Source organism: Lipotes vexillifer, unplaced genomic scaffold (genome assembly GCF_000442215.2).
Source record: "Lipotes vexillifer unplaced genomic scaffold, Lipotes_vexillifer_v1.1 scaffold282, whole genome shotgun sequence".
Classification (NCBI taxonomy): domain Eukaryota; kingdom Metazoa; phylum Chordata; class Mammalia; order Artiodactyla; family Lipotidae; genus Lipotes; species Lipotes vexillifer.
The window spans coordinates 246693-259305 of NW_006775899.1; the positions used below are offsets into that span (position 1 = coordinate 246693).

Sequence of the window (12613 nt, forward strand, 5' to 3'; positions counted from 1 at the left end):
TAAAATTACAGCCTGGGTGAGAGTTTTGAAATACTAGATACAGCAAAATTGTAATTTGGTCAAGAACAGATACACGAGTATTGAATGTAATTTGGATTGTTGATACATATCAAGAAGCAGAGCTCTGACAGTTGCTCATGGAAAATTGCAACATCATCGCTGAAATATTAATGAAGCATTCATGGTAGAGTAAGTGGCGTTGCTTTTATAGCTCTTATAGTCTGTGAATTCGTTTCTCTTTATGTATACATTAAAGATTTATAAAAATAATCTGTCCTCTGAGAAATTTTTTAAAAAAATTTTCTACCCTTGTAGTCTTTCTGAAAAGTTATTCTTAAAATCCTATCATGTCGGTATTTCTATAGCTATTTTAGTGACAAATCTTGGTTAGGTATAGAAATGGTAGTTTTATATATACTTTGTATCTTTAATCATCTAAAGAATAAAATGAATTATAAAGATTTTGTTTTTCATTCCCTTTACAGACCAGGAGATGGCCACCCATGGAGGTGACTGTTTTATGACTGTTTAGAACCACCTGTTATAAAGCTTTTGAAGTTTTAATTTGGCCTTCTTGGTTATTCTAGGGCTACTTATCCAATTGCTGGATTAGTTTGTTTCTCCTGTTTACTGCTACTACCTCTCTTTTGGCCTTTTAATGCTTATTAATGACTGTACATGGCAGATGAAGGGGAGAGAAAAAGAGGAAACCCAGTAAGATGCAGTTTTGTTAATTAGCAGGTCTGGTCAAGGAGGGTAAAGAAGGAGCATAAAATAGTAATGAAAACAAACAAAAAAGAAAATTGGATATCAGAGAAACTGTTGTTAGAGAGTTAATATTTTTTTTTTTTTTTTTTTTTTTTGGTTTTTTATGCGGGCCTCTCACTGGCCATGGCTCACGGGCCCAGCCGCTCCGCGGCATGTGGGATCTTCCCGAAACGGGGCACGAACCCGCGTCTCCTGCAACGGCAAGCGGACTCTCAAGCACTGCGCCACCAGGGAAGCCCGAGAGTTAATATTTTTTTAATCTGTGAATTCTCTAGAATATCACAGGGCAGTTTGTTGACCATGCTTTTTAAAACTGACGCTGCTTGCAGTGGAGGTTAACAGAGTCATGAATCACCCTAAAGTGATGTTGACAGATAAATAACTTATACTTGGTTTTGGTATGCATGTTAGCACTTTTTTAAGGGAATATGTGTTTTTTGGGGAAAGGCTTTATAAAAACACGTTGTGAAGTAAGCCACATTGTGAGGATCTTTTTTTCCATTAAATACATTGTCTGAATAGATTGACTCTCTAAACTTACTTTGCATAGGATAAAAATAGCTTATATAGCACTTTGGCATTTATAAAGTATATGGACATGTTTTCATTTAAAACAAATATTTATTGAACATAAAATCCCATCTCTGTTGTCCTAATTTCTGAGCTAAAAATAGCAATAATTATTGGACACATAGTATGTGCCAGGGTCAGTGCTGTGTGTTAAGATGTTTTACATCCTGTGAAGTTGCATTTATTCATCATAACAATCTTTGACTTAGGTCCTGTTATTATAGGTGAGACACAGAAAGATTAGGTAACCTTCCCCAAGTTAAACTGGTAGCAAGTGGCAGAAACAGAGTTCTAACCCAGACAGCTTGACTCTAGAGCGCAAGTTCTTAACCATTAAATCTACATAGGTGTGAGGCAAGAACATGCTTCGCAAAACTTTACTTAGCTTAAGGTCACTTGTCTCTTCCTGGTTCTGAACTAGTTTAATTACAAATGAATGACTTTGACAGGATATTCATACCTCGATATTCCTAGAAAAGTTAGAGCTCAGAAAGGAGGAAACTGAATTTACCTAAACTACTTCCTCCGATTTTTTAATCTTTCCGGTGACCTCCAGTCTTACCTTCCAGTTTGTGACAGACTTCATCAGCAGGATAAATAAATCAATACAAAGACACAAATGATCAGGGCACTTGACTTACTTTTCCCATTCAATGAATAATGTAATAAAAAATAATCGAGAGTTGACTCTACTTATGTAAATGCACAGTGTCCTAGAGGTTCTTGTGTTTAATTAGATATGGAGACTTATCAGTATGTTAAAGCTGATGACTCTATTTTAGGTTTCTCAAAATAACTGCATGGGTCATATACAGCTTTGGGGAAAAGAAGTTAAACAGAAAGTTTCTCATTTAGGATGAACATTTTAAATTTAATTTCTGAAAATGCCTTTTGGCAGAGTATATCTGAGGTGTTCTGTAGAGTATCTTTCATTGTGGTAGGTATGGATTCAGATCACCCTCCCTGCCCCGCTATCAAACCCCATGTGGCTATCGAGCGCTTGAATTATGATTAATACTGTAAGTGAACCAAACCTGGTTCCACTTTCCCAGTGCATAGCAAAGCCAATTTACTGACACCAGGTTGTGGTGAAGTAAACTACAGCTTATTGCAAGGCATACCCACTCTGGGGCCAAGCAAGGAGAATGGGCAGCTCATGCTCAAAAGACCCAAAGTCCCTGACGGCTTTCAGGGAAGGGTGTTTAAAGGCAAGGTGAGGGAGAGGGTCTCAGGGTGTGTGATCAGTTGTGGATATCTTTCTGATTGGTTGGTGGTGAGGTAACGGGGTGGTATTTCAGGAGTTAACATCATCAACCTTCTGGCTCCAACCGGCCTGGGCTCTACCTGCTTGTGGTCAGCATGCAGTTAACTTCCTCCACTTGGTGGGAGTTTTAGTATCTGTAAAACCACTCAGGGATATGGCTCAGAATATTATCTATAGCCCTTGAGGAACTAAGGGCCCTTGACTTTGTTTTAATAAAAATAAAACTATTATTATTTTGTCTTGCTTGACTGTTTTCCTTTGTGTCTGCATTACTCTGATTAAATATGCTCTTTGGAACTTGGGGAAGGCCTAGGAGGCTAAAGCTTTTCTACAAACAAGAGGCCAGGGACATGGGGAGGGGTGTCTGTCCCCGGGAAGACCCTGCAGGGTCCTGCTTGGTTTCACTACAACTGAGAAACTAAATTTTAATTTTTATTTAATTTTAGTTAAATTTAAAAGCTGTCCTTCATTTAGTTTTTGGAAAACTTCTAGGTATGCTTGGAACAATGTGGCTATGTGGACCTATTTTTAATCTCTAAAGTTTATGAAATGTAAATACTTATAAAGTATTTCTGATGAAAATTTAGCCTCCTAATTGACATGTATTGTCTGTGTAATATATATATTCATATATCATATATATATATGATTTTAAAAACTTAGTATGAAAAATATATCAATCTTTATATTACATGTTAAAATGATAGTGTTTTGATATGTTGAGTTAAATAAAATATTAAAATTATTTTCATCTATCTCTTTTTCCCTTTTTAAAATGTGGCTACCAGAAATTTTAAAATTAAATATAATGTTGCTACCATTATATTTCTATTGGATAGTGCTGCTCTATAGTTTAAAAAAATGTGAGGAAGAAGTATAGAATAAAAATGTTCATAGCCACCACATCATAGATCTGGTATTTTCTGTAGATCAAGAAAATACCAAAATATTGGGTGTCTGTTTTTAGAGTGGTTATATATACACTTACACACGTATCTATGCATGTATGTACGTGTAAGATTTGATTTAACAGCAACATTTTTTCCCTCTGGGTGCATAGGTGTAGAAAGTTATCGATAATAGACTGATGGTAGCTGACTTCCTAGAAAATGTAGTAAGTTCATAAATGTCACCTACAAAAGTGAGCAATTTTTAGTATATATTCTATTTTTATTATTTTAAGTAGTATACTGAATTGAACCATTCAGTTAACTTAAAATAGTAAACTCAAACATTTTGAATTCTAAATCTAAGACTTTATGAAATGATGTGGTGAAGGAAAGTACAGTGTTTGTTGCAAGGCTCCAACCGTGGGGCCAAGTGAGGGGAATGGGCAGCTCACGCTTTCCCTTTTTCCCACTATGTCTGAATGCTGACATAACATTTGAAACATTTTCCCCAAGAATTTTAGCTTGCAAAATATGTCAAGAGCTGAAAGAAAATGGAGATACAGAAAGGACCATTGTTTTCATGTTATTGTCTATATGTGGATGTGAGCTACAATTTTTTTCTTGGCTCTGGCAGAGAGCAGGACATATCCTTGACAGTGAGTTTGGATTAGTGTGTAATGTTGTCTAATTTGCTGTGTTTTTACCTTACTACAGCACTTTTAAGAAGTGGCATTGCTCAGCTAGCTTAAGTGCTGATTGGATAGTTAAAAGCTCTGTTTTGGGTCTGCCACTGGCACTGATTTGCAATGTGACCTCCCTGAACTTTTCTTTTCCCTCATGCTGAGATGACAGTGTAAAGGTATTAAGGGTTATAAGAACCTTTCCATATGCAGTCTGTTAAATATGTGATTTTTGGGTTGTTAGCCAAACTGTTGGTACTAACGGTGCCTCTATATTGACAGGAAGGACCTATTTTAACAATTCAAACTTGACTTTCCCACAATATGTTTATCGTGGGTACTGTTGTTACTTAAGAGGAAACATTTAGACTTTTGTGGTCTCTTTGTCCAATTCTGGCTGTAATACAAATATGCAGTATTTTATTTAATCTACATTAAAACCCTATGAGGTAGGCTGCATAGATACTATCCCTCTTGTACAGATGAAAAAGTGAACTGTTCAAGGTTTCTCAGCCACTAAATACCAGAATTAGAGCTCAAACTCAAGCTTCTGGTACCTGTTTCTCTGTTCTTAAAAATATTTCCAAATGTTTTCAAAATTTTGTGTTGGCCAAACAGTTCATTTGGGTTTTTCCATAAGATGTTATGGGAAAACCCGAGCAAACTGTTTGGCCAACCCAGTATTTCACATACTAGTTTCAATGTAATAAGGATCTTTCAAGCTGAAACACGAATATACATGAGGTAAATTATTTGAAACGATTTAATGTTTAGAGAATGTAGAGGCAGATGAGCAAGGCTTTTAGAAATATTTCATGGAAACAGGTGGTTATCTGCTGTTGGTCATTTGTTTATTCCTTTCTTCATGCATCAGACATTTATCATGTGCCTACTATGTGCTGGACACTTTCCTACCACTGAGGATACACGACATACATGACAGACATGGTTCCTGCTTTCATGCAGCTTAGACCTAGCAGTGTGAAGCTCTTTTTAAATGCACAAACTATGTAGGACCTAACACTAAACATATCAACAGCACAATTAGAAATTAAAGACAGTTGTTGCAGTTTAGTTTTTATTTGTCTCTTATTTTTTATAGCATTTTTTAAGTTCATATATTCCTCAAGAATAGTGATTTAAAAAACAAAAATTATGTCCTACTTCCAAGCATATTTCATACAAAAATTGAACTCCAAAGCCTGTGCATTAGAAGGATATTATTTCTATCTTTGTATGTATGATATAACATGTATGCCCTACTTGTATGTCTTCATATTTGGATCATAAAGTAAGGGAAATGAAAGAGAGGAGACTAAAGAGCTTGTAGATGATGTGAGCTGAAAGTCAATGAAGTTGTTTATTTAAATATGAGTTGATACTTTTTCTTCAGATAAGGTTTATTACATTTATAGTGTGGTAGGTCTGATTGTCATTTGGAACTCCACAGAAGTTCAGATTTCATGTCTATTTATTACTACCCCTTGAGCTCTTACCTGCTAATTAGTTAATATTTTGGTGCATAATTATGGGGTAGTAAATGATGCACTAGAAATTCCAGTTTAGTGAAGCCATGAAAGCAGAAATTATCTTGGTAGTTAATTTCATAATCTGCCCAGTCTTCCAGTTCTCATCCATTTCTCCTCAAAGAAGTAAACTTGGAATATCCCTTATTATGGATGTTTTCCTGCAAGACATGTTACAGCTTCCCTGTGTGACCCTGACTTATAAATGGTTATTTTCTGTCAACATTAGACATGACTTTTATCTAAGTTTCAGATTAGGAAGGGAAATACATCAATGAAAATGCATGCTAGATGACATAATTTGTATTCAGTGTATCATTAGAATAATTTTATTAAAAATAAAATGGGGCTTCCCTGGTGGCGCAGTGGTTGAGAGTCCGCCTGCTGATGCAGGGGACACGGGTTTGTGCCCCGGTCCGGGAGGATCCCACATGCAGCCGAGAGGCTGGGCCCTTCATGCAGCTTAGACCTAGCAGTGTGAAGCTCTTTTTAAATGCACAAACTATGTAGGACCTAACACTAAACATATCAACAGCACAATTAGAAATTAAAGACAGTTGTTGCAGTTTAGTTTTTATTTGTCTCTTATTTTTTATAGCATTTTTTAAGTTCATATATTCCTCAAGAATAGTGATTTAAAAAACAAAAATTATGTCCTACTTCCAAGCATATTTCATACAAAAATTGAACTCCAAAGCCTGTGCATTAGAAGGATATTATTTCTATCTTTGTATGTATGATATAACATGTATGCCCTACTTGTATGTCTTCATATTTGGATCATAAAGTAAGGGAAATGAAAGAGAGGAGACTAAAGAGCTTGTAGATGATGTGAGCTGAAAGTCAATGAAGTTGTTTATTTAAATATGAGTTGATACTTTTTCTTCAGATAAGGTTTATTACATTTATAGTGTGGTAGGTCTGATTGTCATTTGGAACTCCACAGAAGTTCAGATTTCATGTCTATTTATTACTACCCCTTGAGCTCTTACCTGCTAATTAGTTAATATTTTGGTGCATAATTATGGGGTAGTAAATGATGCACTAGAAATTCCAGTTTAGTGAAGCCATGAAAGCAGAAATTATCTTGGTAGTTAATTTCATAATCTGCCCAGTCTTCCAGTTCTCATCCATTTCTCCTCAAAGAAGTAAACTTGGAATATCCCTTATTATGGATGTTTTCCTGCAAGACATGTTACAGCTTCCCTGTGTGACCCTGACTTATAAATGGTTATTTTCTGTCAACATTAGACATGACTTTTATCTAAGTTTCAGATTAGGAAGGGAAATACATCAATGAAAATGCATGCTAGATGACATAATTTGTATTCAGTGTATCATTAGAATAATTTTATTAAAAATAAAATGGGGCTTCCCTGGTGGCGCAGTGGTTGAGAGTCCGCCTGCTGATGCAGGGGACACGGGTTTGTGCCCCGGTCCGGGAGGATCCCACATGCAGCCGAGAGGCTGGGCCCGTGAGCCATGGCCGCTGAGCCTGCGCATCGGAGCCTGTGCTCTGCAACAGGAGAGGCCACAGCAGTGAGAGGCCCGTGTACCACACAAAAAAATAATAAATAAAAAAAAATAAAATAAAATAAAATGGATGTTTGTTAGTTTCAGTGCTTCTCTCTGGAGAGCGGGTTTGTGAATTCTGTCTTTGAACTTGGTTTCCCAGTGGATTAACTATTTAATCTTCTCAGGGTGTTAAAATAGTTTTCTTGTGGCTCAGGCTTTATTTGAAGCAAATGACAGACAAGCCAAAGGGGACCATTTTGATGACATCCTACAATTATTATAAGATATTTCTTAATGTTTAAGAATTATATTTGAGGTTCCTTTGTTCTTAGTTTTTTTGAAATTATTAGACATTTATATATTGAACATAACTTTTAGTACCTCTATAATCATTGGATTTAAAATAGATTTTAAAACTGAAAGGGACCTTGAAGGGACTAGCTGGTTGAGGCCCCTTCTTTAAGATGATTGAGGTAATAGAGACACTGAGCAGTTGAGGGAATTGCTTGAAGTTCCACAACTAGCAGCTCAAGTCTTCCATTGACTGTTGCTGTGGATTTTCTAGGACTTCATGTTTTGCTGGCAGACATCTCAGAAATAGAATAAATTTATGTTTTATAAACTACAGTTTTAATCCCTTAAGTGTTCCCTTTAAAAGTTTAATTTGATATTTCAGTGAGTGCTCCCAATCTCAGTGCCCATTATTTTGGCTTTGTGATTGCTTCAATTCTAGAAACTAGATCAGTGATTCTAAAAAGGACCTCTTAAGAGGTAGAGAGAGAGGGATCCCTGGAGTAGAAATCCAGGTCTACATTTTGAGGTTCCTATTATATTAAAATGTGAAGAAATGCCAGAACTAGGTTATAAAAATAATATAGACTGTTTTCAACATATACATATAACATATTAATGCTTTAACAACCACCATGGAAATACAATGTCTGTGTAGCTTAATTTGGAAATAGTATTAATCATGTAATTAGGAGGATTTTGTCAATGCTAGGCCTGGGACATGTAGCCTTCTCCCTCTCCCCTCACCTTGGTTCTTAAAACTTTTTTTTTCCTACCCCAACAGATTTGAAGATTATAGCACATTCCAGTAATAATGGCAGCCTCACAATGGAGGGATGGCTGGAGGGTGGGGAAAGGTAGAGGTAGGGTAGTGTCAGTGTGGTATATTTATTGGGATCTGGAATTGGAGCTGGAGGTAGAAATCTGAGTGGTTTAAAAAAAAAACACTTTTGAGTATTACTTCACTAGAAAGGTGGTTTTTAAACTTTTAAATAAAGTCTCAGTCCCTCCTATCCTTATTTTAGAAGGAATAAAGGATACATTTTGGCCATACTGGAGGCCGGTCATCCAAAAAATATCCTAAATCCTACCTCTACTTGAAGCTTTTCTAGACTTCATGCAGGGAAATTTCTGCGTTTTGGGGCTGCAGACCTTCTTTATGTGATTCTGTCTCTCTCTCAAATTCCAGTGGGAGAGGTGTACACAATATTATGATTTTCACTGTTCAGCTTGAAATGTCCCTCAAACTGAGAGAATATTTGACATTTTTTTAAAAGAATGTGCTAATATACTGACAGCACTATTACAATAGATCATTTGAAGGGCATTGGGGTTATTGAATTGAAACAAGCTGATATCTACATGTCCAGATTTGGAATGAAGGTCATTCAGGATTTAGCCCCAGGCTAACTTTACTTGGATACTATTTAGAGCAAGGAAACCAAGAAATTTTTCAAACTTGGTTTTAGAGAGGTGGGCACCATGAACCTACCCAGGGGCTAAATCAAGGACAGCTTAAAGTTTATTCCCTACTCTTTGGATCTCTTAGTATGTAGTAAAATTTTAGTTTTCAGGATTGGATTTGACCTTATTCTCAATTTGGGGGAGCTATGTCTATCACTTAGGCACGAGAATATCAGTTCTTCTGAGTAGGATGAATGAATTATATTTTTTCAGAGTAGATATTCACATTATTTGACACAGCTACATAGAATAAATAAGAGGCTTTTTCTTTCAGCAAACGGGAATAAGAAACCTTGGAGAGGGTCAAGCTGTAGTTAATTATTGTGATGTGGTATGTTGATCACATGGTGTACTAATGAGCCATAGGGCACCTCTACTCTCAGTTGTATGCCTTATAATGTTAATTTACTTTTTTAGATCAAAATTCATTCATTTATGACATAATTATTGAATGTCTGTTGTGTACTGGAATCACATAAGTTGGAGGCATTAAAGCAATTGGAAACGATGTGATATAATAGAACGAACATTGGATGATTAGAAAACTGTTTTGGTCTTACCAATGATAAACTTGGCTTTGTGTATAGATAGTTATCCACCTACCTCAGTGGACTCGGGAAAAGAACAACAGAGACAACCGTGGGAAAGCATATGGAAAATGGTTTTTACACAAACACAGGCAGTAGTACTATTAGAGATGAGTTTGGTATATAACCAACGATGAACATATTGGTTATATTCCAAACTCTAGCAATTAGATTAGTCATTCTCTAATATGTAAGCCATAACTTGAATTTGCAAAGTACTTTATAGGTGTTGTGTCTGTTCTCTTGCTTTTTGAGTGCCTATTACTTACACCACTATGAATGTAACAAAAATGCATATAAATACTTCCAAAAACCTTACTTTACCCGGTCTCCTAGTTTTCATTTTGCTTTCAACATGTAAATCACATACTATCCTTCTCTATCTTACCAAATTCCTTTTTATATAGTTTAGTAAAATCCACCATTTTTATTCTTTTCTTTCTCTTCTCACACAAGACTTTCAGTTGGTATGGTTTATAGTGTTTGTAAAGTTACTACTATATTCTTTGTGAAATTAACAGTAATATTGTTATATTTTCCATTAGTTGCTTAACCTGATGTAAGACAATGATGACTAAATTGGTTAATAGTAGTGTGAATTTTCCTTCTGAATTGGCTTGCACCAGATTTTTGAAAATGTTGCTAATGCTTTCCTTGCTGCATCTATCTCATCAACTTTGGCAACAATACACTAAACCAAGTTGTGGGTTAAAGAGCGTTGTAAGTAGTAAACTGAGTAAAAAGACTAGAAGTAATAAAAACACAGAATTTTAAAAATATATTTACATTTTCTATAAATTTTTTTTCTGGCACCTAGAGCTGATGGGCAATGTTCCTGCAGAGTTCATTGATAGATGTATGTGAAAACTTAGTTGAAAGCATTTTAAAAGAAGGCTGATACTTAGAAGCAGAAAATAGATCTTGCAAGCGCAGTCTGTCTTCAAAATCAGCTTTTAATTTCATAAGTTATTTTTATTTGATTTTTTTTCTGTTATTGAAATAATGTAATCAAATTAGAAAAAGTATCTGGGAAAAGATGAGAAAAGCAATCAATCATTGTTTACCACTATGATATAATTACTACTAGCATTTTGTATATTTATTTTTAATCTTTTCATATGTGTACTTATATATTTTTTTCTTTTTTTTTTAAAGAGCATCTTGTAATTAATTAATTTATTTATTTATTTATCTTTGTCTGTGTTGGGTCTTCGTTTCTGTGCGAGGGCTTTCTCTAGTTGTGTCAAGCGGGGGCCACTCCTCTTCGCGGTGCATGGGCCTCTCACTGTCGCGGCCGCTCCCGTTGTGGAGCACAGGCTCCAGACGCGCAGGCTCAGTAGTTGTGGCTCACGGGCCTAGTTGCTCCGCGGCATGTGGGATCCTCCCAGACCAGGGCTCGAACCCGTGTCCCCTGCATTAGCAGGCAGATTCTCAACCACTGCGCCACCAGGGAAGCCCTACTTATATATTTTTTTAATTGCTGCAATGTGTATACACTTTAGTAGCCTGATATTTACCACTTTATAAAAGCATAAGAATTTTTCCATGTCTTTATATTAAAAAGGGCATTTTGAGTTAACATGCTAAATATTACACATCATCTGCCTTATTTCATTAATTCAATTCAGTTTCTATTAAATTCCATATATCAAACAATAATTGTCAAGCCTTTACTGTCTAATAAGGATGTTAATTTCATTTTCTAAGAGTTGTGCAGTGTCTTATGTTTCTTGGTAATGCTTTCATTTCCACTGATGAGCAAAAAGTCTACAAATGACTATTTCTTGGAATTGAAGGGGGAGGGTAGTGCTTCTTACCCAGAATATATGATTAAATGTTATGGTACTGAGGATGCTTTTCAGAAAAAGATGTATTGGTAATAAAATTTTTAATTTTTCAGCTATATTTATAGCAACATAAATAATGTATTAGTATAATACACTTTCACTCAACACATTAGTCTAAGCCACTGATGGTAAAATAAATCAAACACAGATCTATAACCATGAAACTTGAACTTGAAAATCAGTGCATATCTAAAGTGTTTTATTTTGCTTGTGTTCACCTAATTCAACACAAAACAATTTTGTTTGAGCAGCCTGTTGGAAATGTAGTCTGCATCTGTCCTGCCGTAAAATGGAAGTTGTCCACTGCTGATAAAACATGAGATTACAGATTTCATTCCTAGTTATTTGGACTGCCACTTAAGGTTAATTCAGATGTGACATCTGTGACATTTTCAAGTCTCAATTTACAAAATGCTGCATTTGAATTTTAGCTTGCCAACTTGGCATTAGATTGGTAACATTCCATCTGTTCTTGATTATATTCTTACCTATTTTGTTACATAAGTGTAATTGGACTGTTAACTTTGTAGCAGATTCAGTTCCTGTCTTTGAGTATAGGGTTTCCTTAGTTTTCTTTGGTTCTTAATTTTGTTCTAACTTAGTATAACTTGTCATAATTTTATTTACCTTTGCATGTGTTCTGTGACTGCAGCTCTCAACATAGAGTAACTCAAAGACTGTTCATGATTTTGCAGTTTTAAATTTGAGCACATTTTGACATCAGTTCTTGTGGTTTCATTTTATATGTTTCAATATTAGGAGTCTACCTTGTTCTATTTAAAAATAGGTGTAAAGAAATTGTGTTATTGTGTGCTGTGTATACTGATGATCTGTAAGTCCAGTTGATTTCAGTGTGATGGTAATAAGGCCAAGATTACGAATTTGATCTTTAATTTTTAAATTTTTTGGCTGCGTTGGGTCTTTGTTGCTGTGCCTGGGCTTTCTCTAGTTGCAGTGAGTGGGGGCTACTCTTTGTTGCGGTGCGCAGGCTTCTCATTGCCATGGCTTCTCTTGTTGCGGAGCACGGGCTCTAGGCACGCGGGCTTCAGTAGTTGCAGCACGTGGGGTCAGTAGTTGTGGCTCGCGGGCTCTAGGGTGCAGGCTCAGTAGTTGTGGCGTATGGGCTTAGCTGCTCCGCGGCATGTGGGATCTTCCCGGACCAAGGCTCAAACCCATGTCCCCTGCATTGGCAGGCGGATTCTTAACCACTG

At 36.0% G+C, this 12613-nt stretch overlaps 1 protein-coding gene across 1 annotated transcript in view; it reads left to right on the forward strand.

Moving 5' to 3' along the window:
* KIF21A (kinesin family member 21A) overlaps window positions 1-12613 on the forward strand; it is a 160282-nt gene that overhangs the window by 890 nt on the left and 146779 nt on the right. The window lies entirely within an intron of this gene.